Source organism: Phaenicophaeus curvirostris, chromosome 3 (genome assembly GCF_032191515.1).
Source record: "Phaenicophaeus curvirostris isolate KB17595 chromosome 3, BPBGC_Pcur_1.0, whole genome shotgun sequence".
NCBI lineage: Eukaryota > Metazoa > Chordata > Aves > Cuculiformes > Cuculidae > Phaenicophaeus > Phaenicophaeus curvirostris.
The window spans coordinates 89,826,607-89,854,551 of record NC_091394.1 but is presented as its reverse complement, the minus strand read 5'-3'; positions in this window follow the sequence as shown (position 1 = coordinate 89,854,551).

Genomic DNA, 27,945 nt, shown 5'->3' with positions numbered 1-27,945 from the left:
AAATACATTCACATGAAATACATTCCTTCTTACATGTCTCAAGTGACAGGGGACAGGACAAGAGAGAATGGCCTCAAGCTCCGCCAGGGGAGGTTCAGGCTGGACATTAGGAAAAAATTCTTCACAGAAAGGGTCATTGGGCCCTGGAACAGGCTGCCCAGGGAGGTGGTTGAGTCACCTTCCCTGGAGGTGTTTAAGGCACGGGTGGACGAGGTGCTAAGGGGCATGGTTTAGTGTTTAATAGGAATGGTTGGACTCGATGATCCGGTGGGTCTCTTCCAACCTGGTTATTCTATGATTCTATGATTCTATAAGTCGAAAGTTACTGGAAAACATGAAGAAGTTGATGCCGAGATCAAAGCTTGGGAAATTTCTAATGGAATTCAGTTATCTTATCTATTTGGCCTGCATACCCATGGACATGGATCTCCAAGACAAACACATCATTCTTTAACAGCCACGATTCACAACAATGACTCCTTCTAATCAGTGGGTTCAGTTCTCTTCTATAACTGCACTGTGCCATGCACCTGCATTATTCATGCATAATTCCTTACTATATGGGCACTCACTCTATCTGCTGAAGTTTGATTTGATGCCTAGCTTTAGATCCCATATGTTGCCTGCCACTTTTTGCAAAAAAAAAATATTTGCCTACAGCAGATAAGAGTAAAGGGCATTGAGCAATGAAGATTTTGAGTATGGTTGGTACTTTCAATACTGATTTTCCTTACTCCTCTCTGTGGAAATCCTGTAGTTTTTATAAGGGCATTCCTAGCCTAGACATAACCTTCACTAAATAATAACATTGTAAAAGATATAATTTTAAGACAGAGCTGTATAGACTATGCTTCCCTTTTTCCACACAAGGAGTAAAAGGCATAGGAAAAAAACAGTAATACAGATGGCTCACTAAGTCAACTTGCAGTTCATAAGCTGTGTAAAGACAGATGCCCCAAATCATACCAATGCTGCTATGGGGAGCTTGGCATCTGTACATTCTAGATACTACAGCGCAACTGCCGCTATCCTGGTAAGACAGATTCTCTTCCCAATAATTTTTTTTCAGAGAAGACGTGAATCTTATTCTGGGTGACTCAGATACTTGTTGAAGCACCAACTCTTTTTACTTTCAGTAAGGGTGGCAGACTCAATCATGATGTCATGACTGCAGAGTTCTGGGTATCAACCAGTCACTCCTCTGTAATTCAATGAGAAGAATCTCAGGCTATTGTTGGGGGTTTATCCCCTTTAAAGATTGGCTTCTATAGAAGGCAATACAGATTATGGACTAGTCTGCATGCCCAGAAACATTCTATGGAGGTACTTTTTCTCTCTATTGATCATGGGAACCTTGTCCTAACTTGGACAGCCTACCAGACATATAAATTAAAATAGCGTGAAAAATCTCATACAGGAGCATAGTCTTAGCTACTGGTGATTCTAAGGAACCCTCCCTAGTTATAGTCCAGTTCAGTGCTCTGAGTCATGATATTAGAGAAACCACTAGGTAGATGGTATCGGGACCTGCGCTCTTTAAGCTGTGAGAAAGGTTTGAAGACTTCACCTCCTGTAATAGCTATCAGACTTCACATCACTTATTGAATCACTAATTTTTGCATAGTTTTGTATTATTGCCTGTGCTACTGGCCTTATGTATTAAAAAGTGAAAGAGTTTAATTTAGTAGTTGTGAAAAAAATTGTGTATCCTATTGTTTTTAACTAAAAGTGATTCCTCAGGGAGAACCAATTGTCTGGAAAATTCTATTGAAAGCAAACTTTGCTTTCAGATGAAAATTTTGCCATCTTTTGACAAGATCTGTTCCCTAATCTCAATCACATGGTTGGTCAGAGAATTGTATTTAAAAAAATAAACTCCCTGTGGAAAATTTCAGAGATCTCCCTATTCAGAGAAAAATTAGTGGTGTCTGAACACTGTGATGTTTATCACAACTTATGGCATTAAAAAAGACAAGCAATTCACCCTGAAGTAATCAAAATGTTATGAATTCCAAGACTACAAATATACAATTGCTTCCCAATACTCAAACGTGAAAATGTTCACTTGGTTTGATTGTACATTCAAAAAGTGGAAATGGCAGTCTGGAAAACTTTTTAAAACCCACAAGCAGGTTCTCACTTAGTAAGAACTTTCTCAGGCAACTTAACATTCCATATTCCTATTCTTCTCTTCACCACATTCAGCTACCAGTATGGCATTTCATGAAGGACACAGTCTTTCCTCCAGACAGAATAATCAGCCTGAGAAGCACATGTAATGGTATGTAATTGATGTTTTTAAGTACCATCACTGAAAGAAACATATACACAATGGAAGCAAATCAGACAAAAACTGGCTGACAATAAATGTAAGATAGAAACTAGAAGAAAATCTTCATCTTTGTATTTCTCACCTAGATGTTGATATTTTATGTTAGACACCCAGTTTACCATGGGATGAGCCCCCAGAATGCTGATATCAGGTAAGCTGTATTCCAATTCGTGGGTCTTATTTCTAGAATTCAGAGTGAAAGAAACTAAACGATCAGTTATGTTTGTTGAAGTATGTAGTGGTGAAGTTCAGAAATATTTAACCAATAATTTTATACCAAGCAAAAACATTTGTTTGATAAAAAGCCTAAAGTGTTTAAAATGTCTTATGTTGTAAGGTTGGAGTATGTATATAGGATTTTTCTAAATACAGTTGTACTTAAAATATAGTCTACAGACGAAGCATAACCTTTGGAAGTTCTGTGTTGTGAAACACATGTCAAATTAGTATGTTTCCAGTTAATTAAAGTTAAACATAAGCAGACCAAAATATTTTCTAATTTGTAGTTCTGCTCCTTAAATCAGTATTTTTGAACAATATGAACAGTGTGGTTTAATTAACAGTGAATAGGACTCTTCAATTTGGCCGTGTATCACATCTTGCATAAAATAATGTTTCTAATCCTACATTAATTTACTCCCCACCATGACTAGCACAGTTCAAAGGCAAAAATTAATATTTTCAAGGCTTAGCTGTGCACATTTATCTAGACTTCTATCTTTTAATCTTGATTTCCACCCACGCCACAGCTCCACAAGCAAGAGGATTAAGAAAATAGGACAGTGAATGCATCGCTATCACTGAACTCTAATGCATATGGAACTTATTGGAGGAAAATACAGTACTTTATCTAATCAAAACTTACTCCAAAATATGCTCTTAAAGTCATATTTAAATGTTGCACTATGTATGCTATTATTTTGTCTTTGCACGGTTCTTGAGATCAACAGGAAATGGCTTGCAAATTTTGGTATCCGTCTTTCACAGAGGGAAGTGAACTAATACGTAAGACCCAAGAAGGATTTTTCCCAATCCTGCCCACATCACTTGTCTCAGATAAGTCCTTAGGTGAGTCATCTCAGTTGGATGTAGTATGAGAATGGGGCTAGAAAAATGTCACTACAGTTGCAGATGTCAGTGTAAGCACTAGTTCTAATTTTCACATATTTCTCATTGGGAAGATGCTGATCCCTTGCACCTACAGATGCTGTGCTGGCAGCAAAATAAATGTGCTTTCTGGAACAGCTGGCAGTCCTATTCAGCAATCAGTTAAAATTTTAGGAAAAAGGAAGTGAAGTTTCCTTGGGTTGGCAATGTGGTGGTGACAGATTTCCATCATATTTCCATTAGACTAATAAAAACATATGATGTGCGTGAGGCAGAAAGGCAAGATATCCAGTAACTCCTTTCTCTCAAGATTTTCTCTTTGAAATGCTTTTCCTCAGAATGTTAGTACTTTTCTGGAAAAATGTGTCACCTCTATGACTGGTATTGCAACAGTTGTATGTCGTTAACATGTCAGCATGTAATGCAACAATCACAGAACCACAGAATCACTAGGTCGGAAAAGACCCCGAGGATCATTGAGTCCAATCATAAGGCTTTATTGGTGAAGGTAGGGGGGTGGGGTGGTGAAACTCACAGTAAAATCTGGTTCACTTCAGAAGAATAACTACTCTGTTCTATTTGTACATCTTCATTCTTGGTAGTGACATAGTTGCATCTTGCTTCTGCTGCCTGGGTGGAGTAGAGTTCAGATGCTTAGTCTCATGAAATTTAACTATGGCTCCTTAAGACTCTTCTCCCTGCTACTGTATTTAGTAAAACACTTAATTAAAGACAAGTTATTATTATTGTTTGATTCTTTGAAGTCGTTATTCTTCTGAGGTATACCTATATTAGCAAACAAAAAATTAACATTTGTGCCCCTATGCTTCAGTAAAGACCTGATACATAATTATAGCCACTTTCCCTAAAGTCTGGAAAGTGCACATTCTATCACATTAAAGAAATAGGATCAGATGTTATTTAGAAAAAAAGAATGAAAATGGAGGAGGGGAAAAGTTGGTTGGTGATGGGCAATAAGTCTGGACTTCATTTTATGATTTTTTTTTTTTTAATTTGGAGGTAAGAGTAATGTGGCAGTTTGAAAGAAATTGAGAAAATAGAACATAAGCAACTGTCCATTTGCACCTTCTCAATTCATGAAGTGAAAAGGGATAGAAAATTGTTTCACTGATGTTTATGTCTAAGTCACATTACCCCAGAAGGGGTGACTTAGTTGCAGAAACACAGTTACTGTGCAGCTGAACATCGATGTCTAGTGCCATTTGCTGTGCCACAACGTTTGTCTGATTTCCAGCTCCCACTCTAGAAGGGTCTGGGTTATTTTTATGCTGTATCTGCCAGACCCTTGAGGGTATCTCAGATACCATGAGCCATTTCAGACGGCACTAAGTACTTCGATTCAGTTGACTGAATTGAGTCCTTACAAACAACTGAAGAAGCACAACTGGCATGCAGTAACTTAATGCACTAAACCTCATTCATTCACGGGAGAAACTCATTTCATTTATATGAATCTCTGACCATTTTCCTTATTTCTTTTTTATTAAGTAACAGAATATTATTTCTGAATGGGGAGAAAATATGCCAAGAAACTTTAATGATTTTATACCCTCAAAATGTCAATCTTTGTTCATAATTTTTGAAAGTTCTCAGTCTATGCTCAAGTCTTTTCAGGTAAGCTCCTTGGATGCTTTATCTATTTTGAAATCACTCTGATGCATTGTCTCCAAAGAAAAAAATAACCTCTTTGTGCTCAACACTTTAACCACAGCATGCAGGAGGTTGGCTCTGATTATAATCACATAAAAACAGGCATATTGTGTCAGAACGGAGATATAGTTATTCATTATTCTGTTTCTGACAGTGACCAACAGTGAATATCTGGGAGGTGGTATCAGGAAACATACACTAATACTTCCTGAAAATACACTCCTTGCCTCCTGCAGTTTATGACTCAGTGACTTTCAGAAACAGACATCTATCCTTGTTAACAGTTGCCTAGGCAGATTCTTCATCCTGTTTGAAAACTACTCTTTTTACTTTCTTTTCAATTTTCCACTTCTTAGTTTTCTTTATGTTCATTTTCACTAAGTGGTTTGGTTTTGTACTGGAAAAGACAGCAAATAGCAGTTTCTTTAGGACACCTGTGGTCTCATGAATATCCTCTTGGACTGTTTGTTTGCAGGTTGGAAAAGCCTACCCTACATATGGGTTACCTACCCCAGCCTACCCTGGGGTTGTTTAGCCTGGAGAAGAGGAGGCTGAGGGGAGACCTCATTGCTCTCTACAACTACCTGAAAGGAGGTTGTAGAGAGGAGGGTGCTGGCCTCTTCTCCCAAGTGACAGGGGACAGGACAAGAGGGAATGGCCTCAAGCTCCGCCAGGGGAGGTTCAGGCTGGACATTAGGAAAAAATTCTTCACAGAAAGGGTCATTGGGCCCTGGAACAGGCTGCCCAGGGAGGTGGTTGAGTCACCTTCCCTGGAGGTGTTTAAGGCATGGGTGGACGAGGTGCTGAGGGACTGGGTTTAGTGTTTGATAGGAATGGTTAGACTCAATGGTCCGGTGGGTCTCTTCCAACCTGATTATTCTATGATTCTATGATTCTATGATTCTGTGAGTGCAGAAGGAGACCTGTGATCACCATTTTTGCTCTTCTAAAACTTTCTATTTTGACTTTTTTTAAAAAAAAAGCTTCTAACAATTCACTCAAAACCAATCATCTTCTAGGTAAAGTATGGATTGTATTACTGTTGAGCATCACTTTAAATTTATCTACATTGAATGTCATCTGTCATATTACTGCTTTGATATTCAGTCTTGTAATATCTTTCAGAAGCCATCATCTGCCTTGACTTTCCTATCATAAATTACTTCGTATCATCAGCAAACTTTGCTGTTCCATCATCCACTGCCTTACCCAGGACAGACACTGGGGAACTCCTCTACTGACTAAACTACAGTCTAAGCCTGACTGCTTACTGCTATCCCCCTTTTCCTAGCAACTAACAAATTATTCCACCATAAAAGGAACTTCCGTTTTATACCACAAAAGCTTAATTTTGTTAAGAGTATGTTTTACCACAGAATGCTAGGCACAAAGTGCAATCAGCATAAAAAGCCCAAATTCTCCAATACTGAGATCAAATTGTACATGACATCTTAAATCAAAAAAACATAATGAATGCTTAGTAGCAATTAACAACAAGTTAACATTAACAGCTTTAAAGGCAGTGTGTCTAATCTTTACTACAAGAGAATAAGTATAGTAGTTAAGAAAGATGTATCACCAATTGCCCTGTTAGCACCATCCAGATCTCCAGTTGCAGAGGGAGCCCCTTTTGCAGAGGAGATTTGGTGAGTCTGTCCTGGAGAAGTTGGACTCCTATGCAGTTCGTGCACTCATAGATGGAGGACTCCGAAGAGAGCTTTTATATCCTTAAGTAAGCAACTTACACGGTTGTAAAAATGCAGAATTTCTGGACCCAGCTGCTCATTGCCCCCCTTCCTGGATTGTGGCCAAGCCCCAAAGGAAGAAGATCAGAAGTCAGCTGGATATCTCTTATCTCTAAAGTAAGGGGCCTGTTGAGATGCAGCATTCCTGATCAGTTCTCCTCCCTTCACACAGTGTTCAGTGTTCCTGATCATGCTGATTGGTCAGCCAGGATCTTGATGGTCTTTTCCTTCTCCGGTATGCTGGAGAAGCTACAATTAAGGTGACACAGCCCAATTGTATTGATAATGCTGACTATGATGTATTTTCTCACTCTCTTAATCTTAATACATATATTTAGAACAGCAGAGCACAGTTCTACTGATAATAGCAATGTGAGAAGTTACAGATTAAACAGCAGACATAGCAATAAATTACAAGTCATCCATGGGTCACCTATCTTGTTCCAGGCCTGTCAACCAGGCCCTATCACTTCACAGTATTCAGTGAATTTTTCTTTGGCTTTTTACCAAATATATTTTGGAAGTCCAAAAAAATATATTAATAAATTCACTTATTTAATGATTCTTCAGAGCACCCCGGTTGACATATAAGATATGAATTCTTCTCCACAGGCTACATTCGCCCACAGCCACCATTGATCCCTGTGTCTGTTAATCCTACTCTTCTTTAGAGTTTCTACTTGACATCTTACTATTAACCTACAGTTCTGGCAGTCTCCCCTGGAAGGCCTGTTAGCTTCACATTAACAGTTCTCTGTAGCTTTTGCACTTCAAGTTTATTGATTGTATCTAGATTATTCAATTTGCTTTATAATAATAACATCAATCTTCCTATATATGAAAATTCATGTAATACTTTTGTTATGAAAAGACTGTTAAGTTGTACAAGATACAATCAGCCACTAGGTTCTGTTTATTACTTCAATTTTACAGTAATTACAGTATTTCAGTGAGGATAAAAGCCCACGATACATCTTTTTAAATGAAAATCTTCATCAAAATAGTCTCTGTGAGACTTTATTTTCAGTAGTCCTGAATTGTTTCTAGCTACTTTAAAAAACAATTAGCATAAAACAGTACTTTCTTCTGCCATTCACTGCTCAGTGTTTAGCACTGCCTCTTAATCAGAGAAAAAAAAATTACAATGGATCCTATGAATAATATTTACAGAAGTGTAAAATGCTCATACTAAAAAGAGACATTCACATATGCTTTAATTAAAATGACTACTCGAACATTATCTTCATCTGGCACATTAACACACAGCCTACTTAACAAATAAATGTTAATTTCACAACTGCACAAGACCTGTTATATTTAAAGATATGAAATCAGGTCTTCATTGAATTTCAGTTAACATTGTGCTTGCATTGGGAAATAGCACCAGAAAATGTGAAAAGAATAGCATTTTTCAAATTAAGGAAAACAACTGATTTTTTTCAGTGCTGAGGTACATTATGCTTTTAAAAAGAAGAATTTTTCCAACATAATGGCTTTGCACTCAATTATATGATATTTGGCTTCAATTCAACTTCGTGCTCATAGAAATACGGAGTTAATATCAATACCATGGTCCTCGTCCTCTGTGGAAATCTGAGAAAATCCACCCCTTAAACACACTAAATAAGAGTTAGAACTCAAGCTGCCTTCTATTTTTGACAACATTTGGTGAAGAGTCTGATTTTTCAGAAAGAGATGTTAAATTAAAGTGAAACTTACTGGGAGCCACCTAGGATAACAGGACATCTTTTCAAGCAATCTTACCCAGGTTGTTTAGGTCAGATTTACCCTGGGAATATTCAGCTAATAGTCTGCATTCTCAGTCTGGCATTTTGATCTTTGGGGATAGATGGAACCAAGCTCTGTTGAACAGGTGCCGCATTTCGTGCCAGAAACAGCTATTTCTTATTGAGAAATTGAATTATTGATTTACATGGAATCCGTAAAACACACTGGGAAAAGTCACGTAGATGCATATTTTAGGCTATATGACGCAAGGGTCATCTGAATACACTCAGAGAAGCCCAGAAGCACAATGTCAGCAACTGGAATCGGACCATTGCAGACCTATACTTCTAGACAGCAGCAACTGGAGAAACTGGAGAGAGTATGCATATAGTATGGAGATGTGTGTAATTGATAGTATTAAGCAGGACATAATGGTGAGTAGGTAAGAAGCTTATGAGGCAGGTATTGAAGTGACATAATTCTGGGACATTCTGATATATCAGAAGGTCTGCCAGATGGCTACCAGAGGGACCAGGAGGGCCAAGCCAACTGCTGGATTCAGCAGAAGGTCTGGGAATCAACTAAGAGACCCATTTGCATGTGTGCATCTCTGCACGAGGCAACTGGAGATCAGAGGATGTAAGGGCTAGTTATTAGGTAGACCGTCTAATGCATGTTACTGGTAGATCGATAGTCTGTGTGTCTGTATGTGTTTGTATTCACATGCACAAGCAACTGGAGTAGAGCAGCTGAACCATGAGCTCCTATGGCCAAGTGTCAGGAACTGGCCAGACTGGGACCCAGGGGCAGGTGCTGGCAAGTATGACTGATCACAGCTGTTGGACAGATCCACATTACACGAATGTATAATTTCCCACTGACAGAACTTCATCCTGGTCAGCTGGAGAAGTGAAAAAGATGAGACCATCAGTGCTATTTGTGTGTGGTTGCTGGACTGATGTGTCTGTGTTGATCTGTGTGATCAGCTCTATATAGATGTGTTCTATATGCGGGCTCTGTATGTATGTTTACTAGGAACACATGCTCAATCTTGCTCCTGGGTGGATCTGAGGTGTGGAGCTGCAGTGTCTCATCATTCTTAGGCTGCAAGATTTGGCACTTCTGACATGGGGCTTTTTTGTTTTAATGTATTATAAAAAAATAATCTCCAGAATGATCAATTAATTGTATGACATTTTTACATCAGACTACTTGTCTCACCAGAGAAGTCCAAAAAATGTAGGGATGTCCAAAAGATACGTGGAAAACATGGCAAGTACTGGTCTGTGTCTAGCTGAAAATAAATTTCTAGTCTTAACTATTCCATTTGTTTCTTCTATTATTTGTAGATCAACAGGCATGTCCTAAAAAATTACCAATCCCATTCTAATATAGGTTTGAGAGAAATTAGGTGAATTATTGCCTAATTTTTCTCTCCTCCACAGTTGCTGTAAGGAGGCTGGACACCAGAATGTGAGGTAATTAAACGGGTAAAATGAGTCCTGCTCAGAGAAGCAGAAAAGATTCACAGTCCATAAAAACTTTTCTTTCACCTTCCAATTTCCCAAACCAATGGTTTCAATAATGTGTAAGACCAGATTGGTACCAAAAGGTATTCCTGTAGTTATATTCTGCTGTAAAATGGATACCTTCGCCTGCTCTCTCTTCCAGTTCAATGAACTATCATAATGCTTAAATGTCTTTTTGAGGTCCGTACCAGGTAAGAAAGAGCCTCATGGGCCTGAGCTGTCAGAGCAAACAATATATAAAAAGCTATTTAATACTCACAAGGAGGGTGTTTGGATAAAACTGTCTTTCTTATATAAATAGTCATTTTGTGAATAATAACCTAAATTTTACCATATTCATGGCTAAGAAACTAAGTTGTCAGGGAAAGGATTCTGGGTTTAGTTTGTTTTTCTCTAAAAATAAACTTATATTTAAAAAAAACCCAAACCTAACAGGTAACTAGTTTAATTTCAACACTGCAGAAACCTTGAACATTTGGATAACAGTTTAAACAATCTTTCACAAATAACTTTGTGAATGTAACACAACCCAGAATTAATCCAGAAGACCACAGCAATTGCACATTGATATTATAAAGAGACTTTTCTTCAGGCCTCAGTCAAGATAACACACTCTCTGTGGTGGATGCAGTACAGAAATGTGACATAGACCAGATGGATGTCTGCTGAAGGAAGAAAATAATCAATATTTTAATGTCCTCTTCTTTTTGTAACACTGTGTTAGGACGTGGATGTTCCTGAACCACATCATTTGAGCTCAGTCTCAGTACTGTGATGACCTGTTATTCCCCATTTCAAATTGACCATGTCTACCATGGCCCTTGACAGCCAAAATATATACAGCAAAGTAGATGAGAGAGAAAAAACATATGTGAGGGGAAGTATCATAAAAATAGGAAGGTAATCTATTCACATAAGTGAATTTCTAGTCGCATAAGAAGTTTACTGCTAATTGTAGATTAGGACCATGAGATCTGGATCATCAAATCTGCTGCCTTGAAAACAATTCTCTCTGAACAGTTACTGGTTTCAACCTCATTAGTCCCTTCTGTGTTAATCTATGCAATACTGACATCCACCACAGAAAGGTGCTGACTAATACTCTATGGAAAAGTACAGGTTCAAGCCAGTTCCTGATTATACACGGCTCCTTTTTCAAGCTGAATTCAATTCTTAAACCATCTTGCCATTGTAAAATTCCACCTGACCCTGCAAAGCAATACATTGTCATGGCAACTTGAGTCAATCTAGGCATTAATAACTTCCTTCACATGGGAACTTGAATGCAATATTTTTCCAGACTGAACAAACTTACAAGTTACCCATCTGGCAATAGCATCAAAGAAATTTATGAAGACACGCTTCACTAATGGTTTACTAATGTGTCACAGGAATATAATTTAATAAACCCAACCTATGAAACAATTACATAACCAGTACCTAAACCATTAGCTATTTTAAGAATTGTATATCTATGAATATTTAATAATAATTATATTATAACGTGTATATCTATACTGTATGTGTTATAACATGCAATTATACCACTATATATGTTATATTTTATATAAAACTTATGATTTTATATTATAACAGAAAGACTTGGCACTTGCAAGAGTTGTCTCATAGTGACACCTTGATTTGAAATATCTCAGTCAATCTATGTTAAAAGAGAAGTATTTTCTATTCTTAAATAAATTATGCTGAAAACATTAATGAGAGTTTCTTTTAATTGCTTATTTCTGTTCATCCTGATCTTGCCATGTTGGCTGGTAAAAATATTAGAGAAAAAGAAAAAATAATTTCAAAGCAAGTAGGTAGCTAGTGATGTTCAAAGATGAAAATATGATTATTTTTATGAGTCTCTGTGTAGCAAAAATACATCCATCAAAAATATTCATACACCACTCAGATAAGCATCTGGGCTTTTGGATGATCACTCAGTGAAATCTTGATTCTTTATTGCCGCTAGCTGTCATTAGAAGAGCTGATTGAATTTTTTTTTTTGTTAAAATTGAAGAAAGGAAATATTTTGTCACTTTCATAAATTTTTAAATCTAATCTGTACAGAAACTCTCTTTTAAAAAAATTACAATTAATAAATTAAATTAGTAAATTATTCATAAAAATCTGACTATTTTTAGGTGGAAGCCAAAATTTTGATCAAACCTTGTCAAGTTACTCCTCGATATAAAATTTTTCTTCCTTTATTCTTCTTCTGTATCCTGACTCACTGACCCATACTCATCTTCCATATGGTACCTCTGGCTATGGGAACATCCTGATATACTGAAGTAGCTCAGTAAATATAGAAGAACAAAAGGAAAGTGGGCAAAATGAGCACGCTGATCAGGAAAAAAAAAACACCCTCATAAGTATCCCTAAGAGTACATTGATTAGAAACTGCAAATCTCATGATATTGGAACTGTTTGGTTTCAGTCAGAGCTTTTGAAAGAGTCTTCAGGTGTTTGCTTGCTATTTCTGAAAAATCAATGGTTTTAAGAAAAGAAAAACACTTTTATGACAGGCCCTGCTACCTTCTGTGGCCAGACAAATATAGAAACACACTGAGAATCAGAAAGCCTGATTTTATTTTTGATTTTGCCACCCACAATTTGACGTGGGGTGCATCACTTCAGTCTCCTTTCCATTTCCACTTCCATATTTGGCCTATGTCTCCTGAGTTGCACTTCTCTTTTCTTCTGGATGTATACAAAAGGATATAAGCCTCATTTCACAGAGCTCTGAATTTTAAGGACAAAACACCAATCTGAACCGAACTGCTGGCCAACACAAAGAATAGCTTTTCAGTGTGGAATCGCTGTATCAGGACCATCGTTTTCCAAACAAAGAATGAGTCTAGAGGTTTAATAGGATGCAAAGAGTACACTTTTTTTCCAGTCATTCCCTGCTAAGGGCAGGGCTAAAAGTTAGGGCCTATATCTAAAATTATATTGTCTAGTACCAGCTTCTAACCACTGGCTCTTATTAACTTTTCTCTCTTAGATTAAAGAGAATCATGGCAACAGACATATCGACCCGTATTGATACTACTGAGCTTTGATTAAACCTTCTACTAACTTCTTTCTTTCAAACAAGTTAAGTTCAGCTTTCTAAATACTCCACTGAAAAAAAAAATTCTCAGACCTCTAGTCATCCTTACAGCCTCTTTCTGAGTTTTCCAGTCTATGATCATTTTTATTGCAGGCTGGCAGTCAGTGCTGCACACTGTATCCAAATTCTCTCTCTCAGGCAACAATTCCACTCATGGGGAATAAAAAGAATGGGATGCTCATTTGTTATGGGCAATTTACACTTAAACAAGTCACAAGACACCGAAGTGGATTATAAGCAAGGCAAAGGGGAGGAAAATTAGCTCCAACTTCAATCCTTAACACTTTCCACCTAAACCTTCCCTGCTAGTAAGTATGTTAGTGATGTAGTGGTTAGAGGAAGAAACCAAGAGTTAGAACCATTTTTTGCTGTATTCTTTACAGATATCTCACACACCTTATTTGTAAGTTATGTATAGCCACTACTGGATGACCATGCTTAATTGATAGTCAAAATGCATACAGAAATCCTCATACAGAAAGGAATGTGTATAAATTTATATAAAATGTGTGAAGCTGACTTTTTCATGGGGCTGAAAGCACTTCTTTTAAATATCTATCTAGGAAATCTCAAAGATGTCTTATCTAAAGAGGTCCATGACAGAAAATCTGGAGTTTCTTCTGATTGAGGCAGTGAATTTCTGTGTTACTCCCCAGCAAATAGATTGCACCAGCAATCTTATCTTTCTATCTGCCTATTTATTTATTTAGTGATTGTGCCATACACACTGAGTGTGGAAAAATTATTTTACTGTTTCTCTTAACTTGAAAATCGTTGTTGTGCAGATCAGTATCTCAAGATGCCAGAAAAAAAAAAAAGTGATATTTGATTCTCTTTTAAGCTCTTTCTCTGAATATGTCTAATGTTCTAAGTGAAATCCATGCTCTTTCTAATCCACTTTGAGATACACAGAATAGAATTACAGATAGGCCTTTTCCCTGGGCTACAGTTCATTTACTGGCCAGGAATAATTGCTGTCTCTCCAGGGACTATGGACACTAAAGAGATCACCAATTGTTCTAGGGACACCAGGTCCCACCAAGGGAAAGAGGACACAGGTCCTTGCAGAGTGATCTCCTAAGGGAGTTCTGGACTCTAGCATCTCTAACTAGGTGTGTTAGTGCAGCAATATTGTTCATAAAGGAACGGTGGTTGTTATCCACAGGTTGACAGGCTGAGAGAATAGGGTTTGTTCAACCTGGAGAAGAGAAGGCTCCAAGGAGACTTAATAGAAACATTGCAGTACCTGAAAGGGGTCTACAGGAAAGCTGGAAAGGGACTGCTCACAAGGGCTTGTGGTGATAGGAATAGGGGCAATGGGTATAAGCTGGAGAAGGGCTGATTTAGGCTAGGCATAACGAAGAAATTCTTCACCATGAGAGTGGTGAGGCACTGGAACAGGTTGCCCAGGGAAGTTGAGGATGCCCCGTCTCTGGAGGTGTTCAAGGCCAGGTTGGATGGGGCCTTGGGTAACGTGATCTAGTGGGACATGTCCCTGCCCATGGCAGGGGGGGTGGAACTAGATGATCTTTAACGTCCCTTCCAACCCAAACTATTCTATGATTGTATGATTCTTTGATTCTATGACTCCATTCTGAAAACCACAATGCTTCCCTAGGCTCTAGTGGAGAAACAGAGTTCTTTATTAGCCTTTCCTCTGAGCTGTGTTGAAAAAGCATGTTCTGATTTTTCTCACTAAAGTATATTTGAAATCAATGAAAGGACCTTGTTTACTAATGCATTGTAAATAAATAACAGCTAGAACTGTATAACTGTAAGTAATGGTGGTTTCTCCATTCAACTTCTGTAATCCAGGTCTTGTAATTTTTGCTCAGGAGAGGCATTAGTGCCCTTCATGATTTTTAAAAGAAGGTCAATAAAAGCTGGAGAACTATTATGTAGCTGGAAATTATCAAATGCTTTCATTGTATATGATGCAATAGCTTCTGAGGAGGGTTAATAATCAGCTTTGCAGTATCAAAGGTTTTATCTCCTGCACGGGCTACTCCTTTAAAAACGGAAAGGACTTGAAACGATATAACCAAAGGGAAGACATCCTTCTTCTTGAAGTCACACAACATTAATGGATAGAACAATAACGAGCTTTGATCAGACCATGTTTTCTGTCTCATAGATTAAAACAGAGGAAACCTCCAGGCTTTTTTTTTAAGAGAAATAAAGATATGAACAGATCAGCCAACAGCAGATCCTATGAGTTTATCAGGCTTTCAATTACTTCAGTGGCCCACGCCAAACTGCATATTACAGCAGAAAGTTCTGGTTTTCACATAACTCTACCAGTAATGTTACAGTTTGGACCAACAGCAAAAGAATCTCCATTAATAAGGCAAGTTGTACAAGTAATTTCTCTTTTTAGTGAATTTATATGTCTTCATATACCTGACTTTGACAGTTTTCAATTGACGGACTGACAGGGTTGGCTTAACCTTAGGTGGAAGCAATGTAATATCTAAATTAGAACATGTTAAAATATTTGGTTTGAAATTGTATAAATTAGAACTTCTCACTTCTTGCCTTTTCTCAGTCTCTCTGTATCAGTCCTTTTCCATGCGAACACTCTAGCAAAGCCAGTCTGTGATCAGCCATAAAGTCAAGATGGGATGGTCATGATCCCATTACAACTGCTTTCTTGGAAGAATCTCTTGCAGTCTATCACAGTAGTTTTTCAGTTTGTTTATGAAGCTCAAGTGATACATTAAACTTATAAAACTTACAAAGCCTTGTTAGTTTGTTAAGCCGCTACTAGGATAAGTGCTCCAAAGAAGACAAATGAGAAGATTTGAGGCGTGTGTGAAAAGTTTTGACTGAAATAGTATTTTAGTCTGGGTCTGAGGGATGTGATTACTCACTAAAATAACTGTGTCAGTGGAAGGCCCTATGTGTATAAATAACTCAATCCTAGTTCTTTCAGTAGGCTAAATAATAGTAGTATGTGTAAAGTCGTATGGGAAACAGTATTATCAAAACCATTGGAGACAGGTAAGAGTATGAGACTAACATAGATAAGTAACACCTGAGGCAGTACAAGCCAACTAGCTAAACTAAGAGTAATTTCTAATATTAGACAATATCAGATGCATGAGAAAGAGCTCACTCAAGGCTTTAGTCAGGCTAAAAGCTAGGAGAAACCATTTAATTTTTAAAAAAGATATAAATATAATCTTTGTCTTGTTTAGACTGCAAGAAAACAGTGCAATTGTATTCAATCACATTTTTATAGATTAAAATGGTTCACAGTATTGATTGGAGCAATAAAAGATGGTCCTGGCATCCCAAATATATTCTTCTGTCCTTGAAGAATGGGATTTCTTGAAACTCAGTTGCTGAACTTAGGTAAATAAGGTAAGAATTCTGTACTAAAATAAGTAATTTCCCTCTCAAGAATCTTTCTTTTCATTTTATATCCACATTCATTTGTAGATATTTCTTACAGGTCACAGCACCTGTGTCATATCTGCATGGGATGATTTTCCTTTACTTATATGCCATTATTATTTTGTTAGGTAAAATTCTTTTCATCTTGTTTTCACAGAAACCCAGCCTCTACGTGGACTTTTTCAGCCTGTGTCTTTTCCTAAGTAATATCAGGAGATAAACAAATCTAAACACAATTACACAAGAAAAAAAAAAGAAACAACCAACCCCCCCCCCCCCCGATTTGTGTCTTCCTTGTGGATTATTTTCCTTTACCGGTAAAAAGAGCATTTCCAGTACAGCTGTATCCATACCATGGATGGTTTGCTTTTGTGCTTTTACCAGTAAAGTGCTTCTACCATCCACGTCTCCCTCGTGTTTAAGGCATACATTTTAGTGTCCTGCTTTAATTCCTTACATGTCCTCAATTTATTTAAAGGACAAAAAAAACAGGAAAAAAAACATTCTCTGCTTCTTGTTGAGCAAAATACAGAACAGAAAATCCCCCCAAGGAAAGAAAATATTTTGATAATTCAATATAAGGATGGAACAGTTTAAGGATGGAAAAATTGAGGGAACGTTGCTGAGGAGGTATAAAGCACATCTCATCCAGTTTCAGAGGTTACTAAAATTCAGCATAAGAATGTGGATGAAAAAAAAAGGAAAGCAAAATCAAAAAAGAATACTGAAAGGAAAAGCCTGGCTTCTCAAAGTGCAGCATAAGTACAGCATAGTCTTGTGGTCTGAGAAACAGTAATTAGCAGGGAATTCCTATGATCTCATGCTGTCTCTAAGCACAACATCCTTCACTCCCTGTTCCCCCAGTTGAGATGGTGACTAACTGGGCCCCAAGCATGGGAACTTCCTTCACTGTCTTCTTTGTAGTGCTCAGGTATGCAGAGGACAAATTCATCAAGGAACTGGTCACTGTAACTGACGGGAAGACACCTGCAAGCTGAATACAAGAATTGCTTTGTAGGAATAGAGGAATTCCACACCCAGACAATGTTTATGGCCAAGTTTGCAAGTGCTGCTTCACAAGTTCTTCTCTAGCCAGTCACATGTGGGTAAAAGGGTTTTTATGTTCTAATATTACAGAACAATGATCACACATTATCCCTTTCAAAATCACTGAAAGCCAGATCATGCAGTCAGACTTCTCACTTGCTTGTAACAGTTGTACTTACACGTGGACTCCATATGATTCAGGAATGTGATCCTAACCTAACCACACCGTGATTAATTAGGTATGAAAATGTCTCAGCAGCTATTTCAACTGGCAGATGACTTCAAGCACTCCTAGTAATTCAGAGCTCTTCCACTGAGGACACTACAGTATCCTTTGGAGAACAGTAACAGACGAATGCCAGAGGTGTCCTTGAGAGCAAAATAAACCAGGTGCAGTGTATGGAGGTAGATTTTCAGAGTTATTAAGCATTTTTTTTTCAGTACTCTGATGGACCAGAAATCCTTAAAATCAATACAAATATAAAGTATTAAGTCCCTTTATGGATCCGAGGAAATGCAAAGAGATTTTATGTTAAAAAAATAAGGTTTGATGACTACATGCAGGCAGACATTAAATTGCACCAAAATGAAAAAACTACATAAGCAGTAGGGTGGAGACAAATTCTTGTAGATCAGGTACTTCTGCAGCAGAAAGATATCTATCATCTTTTGACGTCTTTGTTGCTCCTGTTACAAACCAGAAAAACAAAAAGTTCTTCAACTCAGAAGAGTGGTTTTCCTGGTCCCTTGATTTTTTTTTTCCAAAGTCCAATCTCCTCTGCTTTGTATCTCCTATCTTCTACCACAGTAAAATATGCTGCTATTATGAAACAGTTTACGTTTATGTTTGCTCTTCTTGAGCAATGGTGGATGAAACAGAAGTGATAGGGCTGGGGAGAGAGCAGGGACAAGGGTTTCTACTGGTTTCAGTTTTTGGTCCTGGAAAGGCTGAACACTCACAAAACTCTGTTTTGCTATACAGGCTGACCAAATTGATTTCTACTGCTTCCTCCTTCTCATCTTTACATTTTTTTCTCTTTTATGTATAAGATGCCAAGACCATATTGTATTAAGCGGGAATAAGTTCATCCACCCACCCATGTTTGGATTTTTTTCTGTTGGAATTTGTTTTTCATTTCAGTGATGTTCAACGGTTTCTAGCCCTTTCAAAAGAATAGAAGGCTTCCATCACTCTGAAACAGAAAAGAAATAGAGCAGAAAAAAAAGCTTCTCGTATGAAAATGTACCAAAGCTGGCTAAGAATGAAGGGCAAGATTTCTTTGTGTGTACATGACTGAGAAAAACTGAACCGAAGACAGATATTTCTTTGCTGTAATAAGCATGTTCTGTATCTAATCCTATCTAAGGCCAAATTCTTGCTTTTACCTTGGTTTACTTCTGTTTTCTTTACAGCAAGAGAACTATGATATAATTGCTATCACAGAAACATGGTGGGACAACTCACATAACTGGAGTGCTGCAATAGTTGGCTATAAGCTCTTCAGGTGGGATAGGCAAGGAAGAAGAGGTGGTGGGATAGCCTTTTCTGTTAGAGAGTGTTTTGATTGCCTTGAGCTCAATGATGGTGATGATAGGGTTGAATGTCTACGGGTAGAACACTGATTAAGGCAGATATAGTGATGCAAGTCTGCTATAGACCACACAGCCAGGAAGAAGAGATAGCCTACAAGCAACTGGGAGAGGTCTCACAATTGCTAGCCCTTGTTCTTGTGGGAGACTTCAACTTACCAGATTTCTGCTGGAAGTATAATACAGAAGAAAGGAAACAGTCTAGGAGGTTCCTGGAGTGTGTGGAAGACAATTTGCTGACACAACTGGTGACTGAACTGACTAGGGAAGGTGCCCCATTGGACCTGTTGTTTGTGAACAGAGAAGAACTTGAAGGAGATGTAATGGCTGGAGGATACCTTGGGCATAGTGATGGTAGAATTTTCAGTTCTAGAAGTAAGGAGGGGGTCAGCAGAACTGCCACCTTGGACTTCCAGAAGGCAGAAAAGGAGCCACACCTGCAAGGAGGGGCAAATAGGGTAGGTGACCCTAAACTGACCAACAGAGTATTCCATCCCTTATACATCATACTTGGTATACGATCAAAAGATCATGAGGGGCTCTCTCTCTTCTCTGATGGACTCGATGATCCAGTGGGTCCTTTCCAACCTATTGATTCTATGACTCTATGATTCTATGGCCAGGTCCTCACTGGACCCCTTTTGCTGCAGGGTGCGTGTGGGGGAAAGGATTTTGGAGGCTCAACTGCATGGTCTTAGCGGCCAAAATTTAGCTGGGTGGGGCTAAACCAAAGCCCATTCTCTACTAATCATTTACTCATTCTCATCAGACAGGACTAGACTTTAACATTTACTGATATTGATACAGACATATGCACCAGTCATGCAAAAAAAAAAGCAAGTCCTGCTTCAATAAATGTTTCAGCTCAGGAAAGATTCTGAAATGAGCTTTTCATGGTTAAATGGCTCAAAAATTTTCTTGCCAGTTATATGAAAATGTTGAAAAGTTAGAGATTAAAAAGATGCTATCCATGTTTAGCTGCTTTTCAAAATAATTTACTAAATCATTCAAGCTAGAAGGATAATTTACTTTCTTTTTATTGGGATTTTGTTCAACATTGCAGGTTCAGTAGTTGTTATGTATCCCAAGGGAGCAGAAGCCCCTGTGAAGTGTATTTCAGCATCTATTAAGATATGAAAGCAAGCTATCACTGCAAATAGCCCATGCTATAGGGAGAACAAAGAAATAGATTTGTGGTATGACCAGAGATGTGCTGTCTTCAGAGAGGAGCTTCAAATAAAATCTCAAGTCTCAGCTTATTTGAAATTTGAGAAACTGTCATCAGGATCTGAGTGTGCCCTTGTACTGGTTTTTGCTGTATTGTGCTGTTTTCCTTACTGGGAACATTTACAAAACTTTTGAAATAATAATGATCATCATAAAATACGCAGTACCCTAAGAGTAGTCTGGCACAAGAAAAGCAAACAGATCTTTGACTTCTGGTCACAAACACATTTTCTGCTACTTTTATAGTGTCCATCAGTTTTTTTCCATTACTGGTTCCCTGTCAGAACACTTAAAATAAATCTGCTATCCTTTTTGTCCTTTTATATTCTTTTGGCTAAGGTTGTCACCTTTCCATCTGCACTTTCTGCACACAGCATAACTCATCATAGCAAAGCTGTTTATTTCCTTTTTTTTTATGAGCACTGATATCACAGTTAGTTTCAAGCAGCGAAGAGAATTTTCTTGAAAGAGAACTGTGCTTTTCAATACAAGGAAAGAACAGCATTTTGATCAAATCTTGTCCGTTCCAATTCATAATAAGTGTTTGGAAATGCTAGTGCTTGAAAGACTCTTGCAGGAAATAGAACATGACCACCATAAAATAGTTTGGGTTGGAAGGGATGTTAAAGATCATCTAGTTCCACCCCCCCTGCCATGGGCAGGGACTTGTCCCACTAGATCACGTTACCCAAGGCCCCATAGAACCTGGCCTTGAACACCTCCAGAGATGGGGCATCCTCAGCTTCCCTGGGCAACCTGTTCCAGTGCCTCACCACTCCCATGGTGAAGAAGTTCTTCCTAGTGTCTGGCCTGAATCTGCCCCTCTCCAGTTTATACTCATAAATAAGAACCTCTACTGTCATATTTCATTAGTGAGACAAATGTGCTAGAAGTTACAGGACTATAAGATCTCATTGGTGGGACCAAATAGTGTGTTGAGTAAATGTTATGAAAGTTTGCATATGAAGGTTGCAGATATGACAAGTAATATATTTTCTTCTTTTATTTCCACCATAAAAATATGAATTCAAATCAGAAGTAGGATGTAAATATTTGGTTTTATCTCATTCCTTCTCTTGCCTGAATAAGGTTCACTGTATTATTGCTTTTACCTGCTAATTTTCTCAGTCATGTGTAAGACAATAAAAACCAGCAGTTTTACCCAGAGGATCTCACAATCAAATCAGTTCAGCCACATCTGTATGCATAGAAGAGGAATACTGTAATGACAAGCATAAACTGTGGTTAATTATTTAAGCTCTAAGTAACTTTTAAGAAACAGAACAGTGAATTAAGCACAGACAGTAAAACTACCACAAGATATTCCCTACCATAATGAGTCAACTTTATAGTAGATTAAATTGTAGCCTCAAATACCTGATAATTCAGCTTTAATGTTTCTAGTTGGCCAAAATTTAATATTAAATGAGTTTGAAATTTCAGCCCAGAGGTAAAGCAAAGTTTCAAGACTAGAAAGTTACTGCAAGATAAGGATAAAAAAAAATTATGGAAACTAAAATAGGTTCTGGATGGCTTGAGTGTTTGTATTTTAACCATGAGGCAAAAGAAAAAGAATAAAAAAGAAGAAAACATGTGACTAGTGATAATCACAGAATTCACAGGTCAATTAGTCAATTATTTTCTCCAGGAGCAGAGAAACACACAATGGTCATTTGACTATGTGCTATATGCCAGGTTTCTAACTCAAAAGTTCAGTGGTGCAGGATGAAATTCTGGAATCATTGAATCTACAGTCAAACTCCCATCTACAGCATTTATATCACACTGCAGTAATACCTCTCCTCCTCAGAATGGCTTATGACTTTGCCCTCCTACCAGTCCAGTATGACTGGTTTACAACAAGAATTTAATAACTGAACAGATAACTTTATATTTTTTTGTCTATCTATCTTTCAAGATACTCTTATACGTCACTGAGGTGCTGGCACTTCAATGTCATCTGCAGATTTCAGCAAAAGGCACAAGAACATACACCTAAACAGCTACTGTCATTCCAAAAGCTCCAGGAAGGCTGAATAATTTCAAAATCCAACCAGAAAAGGAAGAGGGGAAACAGGCTAAGTGTTTTCTCTGTTAAGCAATGAATCAGTTTTTAGAGCACTTATTCCAGATATCCCGAGGGGGCTTGAATTTATGCCCCATTCCTCTGAGGTAGCAGCATAAAATTTTTGGGTACTTTGAGTTAAGAACCTCTTAATATTTTACTTCTTCCTTAAATATCTGATCAACTTTATATATAATTAAATAATCACTAGAACAAAGAGAAGAACCCCAGTAAGCCCTTTTCTAGCAGTGCGTCCAGACCTTGTTCTGTTGCTGCCCTGTGGCAGGCTGCATTCTATACTTAGACACGAGGGAGTGGAAACTCACAGAGGTCTAGTGGGATTTTGTAGTCTTGATGCTTCCCAAATATTAGTATTAAATATTTTCAAGCTCTTCCGTGACTCTAGACCACCACCACATTATGGTTGATGGGTATATATGGCATCTTGATACATATGATATATTCAGTGACAAATCTGAGATCATAAAGGAAATCTTTGCCCACTAAAGAATTAAATTTGTAATTTGTCAGCCCAAGAGTTGAAACTTAACATTCCTAGTAATGACAAACATTAAAACCACTGAACAGAGCAATCTGCTTTCTGTTATATCCCTCTGCTGGGCCTTCTGGAAGTTTTAACAGGCCAGCTCCTGATGCCTGCTTTTTATGGATGAGAATCTGAAACTCTTACTGTCTAGTTAATGCTCTCTATCTATTTATCCACCTTTATTTGAATAAATTTATTATTAATCTTTGAAACTATTAATCACAAATATGTGCTAAGTGACCTTCAAACTCTTCTAGGGTTGAAAACATTCATATTTTCAGGTGGGGCACAAGGCAAGATGCAATCACAAAACCCCTCTTGTTCATGAGTTTCCATCTTGCTTGGTACCTAACTGAAGCCACAGATGATGTTAAATATCAACTGGGAATTAATTGCCCTCCATATGTTGCAGATAGAACTCACCATGACACTCAAGGCCACAATTTGGTTGAGCTTTATTCCTAGTGTCTGGCTGTGGATAGAAGTGAACAATGTATGAGTCATCTTGGAGGAGAGGGAAGTGCTGTGGTGTGAGTGGGAGGAAGCATTTGCATGAGCTGGCAGAAGCTGTGACTGCCGCAGGATGCAATGATCAGTCATCACTCCTGAACTCAATAGCACCACTGGCCGGAAATAATTGTTGACTTCTCTTGCCTGGTGACTGTACCCTCACTGGTAGATGTGTATGTCTTGATGATCTCTGAGCTAGTTAACTCCTGGCTGCAACTTTAGATTTTGACTGCATTACCAGCTACCTCTGATGTGGCAGGTTTTAGGGGATCCATCTAAGTCCTGTGACCAGGCAAGGGTTCTTCAAATGGCTAAGTGGGTGTCTGTTAAAATCCACTGCTTGGACTTCAAGCCTTAACTCTGTTTGAGGGTGGGATATACCCAGGGTACTTGTGAGGACAGGGAAAGTGCTGACCAATTGGCATGGTGCAATAGCTGCATTTCCCGCTGTATTAGATGAAAGCATGCAACATAGCATGATGGGCACAAGAATTCCTTTAAATCATCCTAACTGCAAGTCTGTCCCAGTAATTATTCTATTACACTAGAGTATTTGATTAAACTGGAGTATGATTCTATTAAAATGGAGAGGGGCAGATTTAGACTAGACATTAGGAAGAATTTCTTCACCATGAGAGTGGTTAGACACTGGAACAGGTTTCCAAGGGAAGTTGTGGATGCCCCATCCCTGGAGGTGTTCAAGGCCATATTGAACAGGGTCTTGGGCAGCCTGATCTAGTGGGATGTCCCTACATATGGCAAGGGGGCTGGAATTAGATGATCTTTAAGGTCTCTTCCAACCCAAACTATTCTACAATTCTATGATTCTATGCTTCTAATTACATGCCCATCATAGGTATCTTAGGAAATGAGAAGTGCATCTTGAATATATGCATGGCAATTATGACACTGAAGAGGGGCACATGGAGCTGTCATTGAAGCATCATGGCTTAATGACCACTGCATGAAGCAAGGTCTCAGGTCTACACCTGTTTCCCTGCTGTGCTACATGTTTCCTTCATTTGGCTGCACCCTGCCATCCAAAGAGGTCTGCAGCATCTCCTTAAGATACGGTGAAAACTGTAGCTATGGAAGCACCAAAAATAAGTACTTCCTTCAGCTTACTCTTTACTTTAGGAAAGTTGCTTTAATGCCTTGTGGCAGCTTGTCAGAATTAGAATCAAGTGACCTTAAATGTGTTTATCTTTTATTACACAATTAGCCAGATTGCAGGTGTTTGTGATTTCTTTTTGTGATTTAATCCTTGTAACTGAATTTCAGATCTATCCTAGAAATAGAATCAATAGAAATTTGGGAATAGTAATAATTACAAATCTCCTGAGTTTTCCAGTCTCCCAAATTAATGTATGTTTTAATTAACTATTGGTACTTAATTCACTTCTAGAGGCAGTTCATTTAAACCATTGCAAAATCATTTTAAAGCTATTTCCATTTTTGCACCAGAAGATGAAATCAATGCTTAAAATATCTGGAAAGTTCATGCTTTTCACTCACATTTTCACAATGACTTTCAAAAGGAAAAGGAAGAGAAAGACGGTTTTCACGTCACTTACAGTTTTTCAGCGCGGCAGCGAATAAATTCTGTGCTTAACAGCCCCACCTCCTGGTAAAAAAGCAGTGTTAAAACAAAAAATTGTCTTTTGCTGGGGACGTACTTTCCCTGGTAATTTTTCTGGCTCTAGCTTACATAATGTAAACACTTTTTGTTTTTTTACCTTTGCATTACAGCTCTGAGAATGCTTAAAGCTACTCTTTTTTCCTGGTTTTACCCTGTATTCCCTCTTTTTTTTCTTTTCACTTTATAGGGATAGTATATTTTAATAATTGCTTCTCTCCATAATTTCTCCTTTGAAATAGGTAAGAGATCCATCCTCTTTCCTTTTTTTTTGCCTCTGCATGGGAAAATCCAAAGGTAGAAATCAGGAAAAATAGGATCTCAAGACTTCTGAAACTGTTCTTGTGTATGGTTTCTCCAGGAGTTAAAGCATTAGATAATCTGGAACTCCAAGATGGAATAAATTTTGGGTAATAAAACACTATGTATTACAAAATCATTATCCAGTAGCATGGACTAGGCTGCATCTCCCTTTAGGAAGGATGTGTCCTGTGTGGCTCTATTTGCTGTGCAGAAATCTTGGGGTTTGGTTTGTTTTGTTTCACAGTAACTTCCTAATGGAAATTTCTGATAGCTTTTATCCCTTCCACTAATTCCTTGCCTCCAGAAGTGGACTTACAGAATTGATATGAACCCAGAAAGGTTAATAATGAGAACAGGACTGTCAGCATTTGGGGAGATGAAAACAACCTACATTCAACCCTTGGAACATCATGAGAACAATGAAAAGGTCAGTGACTTCATTGCTAAACAGAGCATGCAAGGAAGGAGCATGGCATGCGCATGAAGAAAGGCTGGATGCTTCACAGTGAGAGACACCTTCAGTATAAATCATGGGCTTGCCTTCTTAAGATCTGCCACTTTAACTTTTCTGACTGAGTCTTTGCTTCAGCCTCTCTGCCATCATTAGGCTTGCCAGCACCTCTCTCCCTCAGCTACCTGTCAGCCCACATCTTCCACAATCCCAGGATTCCCATCATTGTGGCTGGCCCTGCAGCATCTCGCAGAGGGGAGACTGTTTTGCAGTGAGCTGCCTTTTGAGCAAGGCTTCTGAAGAGGAGGAGAGGTGATGAAACTGCAGTCATCCTCATACGTCATGCTGGACAGTTAGGGTCTTGTTGGGGTGGGCAGTGGCAACAAGGTAATTCTTCTCTAGAATTAAATGCAAATTAGACTATATTAAGGAATGTATTTTAAAACACAACAGAGAGTAGGAATTATGTGCTTTTACAGACATTAGCTAGTGCATTTCTAATGGAATCTGTCCAGCAAATACAGAATTTAATTTCGCACTTTTCTGTAGGGTTAAAGTGCCTCTGCTAATACTTTCTAGCTATATGCCTTTAAATACTTACTAAGATGAAGCCTGAAGCTGTTGACCCCTGTTGGGACACAGCACATTAGCACGCAAGGGAAACTTTCTCCACCCATATCTGAGAGGGACAAACCAGTCCTGGGCCCAGCACTTGGCCCCATGTAATCATTATTACATTTCCAAGCTTAATAAAGTGCTGCATTAAATTTCAGGAACTATTGATTGCTCTTGAGGTGGTTAAGCAAAATAAATTGTGGGGCTATGTTTTAGCGAAAGGTATAAAAGAGGGGATAAGAGTACATGCCAGTATTTAAGACAAAACCCGTGTGGATGAGAGGCATAGGAATGTTATGGGGTCACAAGTTCAAAGACTTAAGCCCCATCTAGCCAAGTCCTTTCTGTTGCTCAGATATCCTCCCATCACAGGTTGCTTGAGGTTGCCTCAAAGAGTCTCCTAGCTCTGTCTACTTCCATGTCATTGTATAGGCAGTTCTCTATGGCTTGCAGTTTATTCTCACTTAATACATAATTTAAGACATTGGAGAGGAAGAAAGAAAGGAGAGAGGGATATATGTGCACATGCCTTAAGGTCGAAATGAGCGTTTTATCTTGTTTAACATGTTGCCTGCAGGAGTTAATAAATAGGAATGTTATTGGAGTGTGGGGCTTCAGTTCTGCCAGCTTCTAAGCACATAAGCATACAAAATGTTTATGCATGTTTTTGGTTTGGGGGCATGGTTTAGTGGTTGGTAGGAATGGTTTGACTCCATGATCCTCTGGGTCTTTTCTGACCTAGTGATTCTGTGATTCTGTGAAAATAATTTTGTGCTTAAATAATTTGACAAAATGGGCTAAATTGATTCACTTCTAACAGAAGCGAACCCTGAGAGCGTCCCACCTCATCTACTTTATTTACAACATTTACCACCAGTGCAAGATACAAAATGAAGGCTATGGATCCAATTCAGCCCTTACTGCTGGATAATAAAAGCCTTTTACAACTGAAGTAACTGGCAATGTTGACTTACCTCCCAGTGACCACAACACAAAACACTCATATCAAGTATTGGAACCCTTGCAAAGGTGTTTAGGAAGAGACACAGAAAATGATGTATCTTCTCATCTCTTCCTGCACTACTCAAGGAGCTTGTAGCATCACTTTCATGCTGCACTTAGCCATATATATAAAGACGAGTTTGTTTTGCTAGACTGTCAGGGAAAAGCCTCTCAGGGAGCACTAAATTCACATGAAACCGCTCTGTATGTGCCTAGGGCAGGTACTGGGGTAGTAGTGGCACAACTCAAGAATTTAAGGAAGTTGAAGCAAAAGAAAATGTGAAGGGAAAATGCAATTAGCACCATGGCTTGTGTTTTAGAGTCTCTAG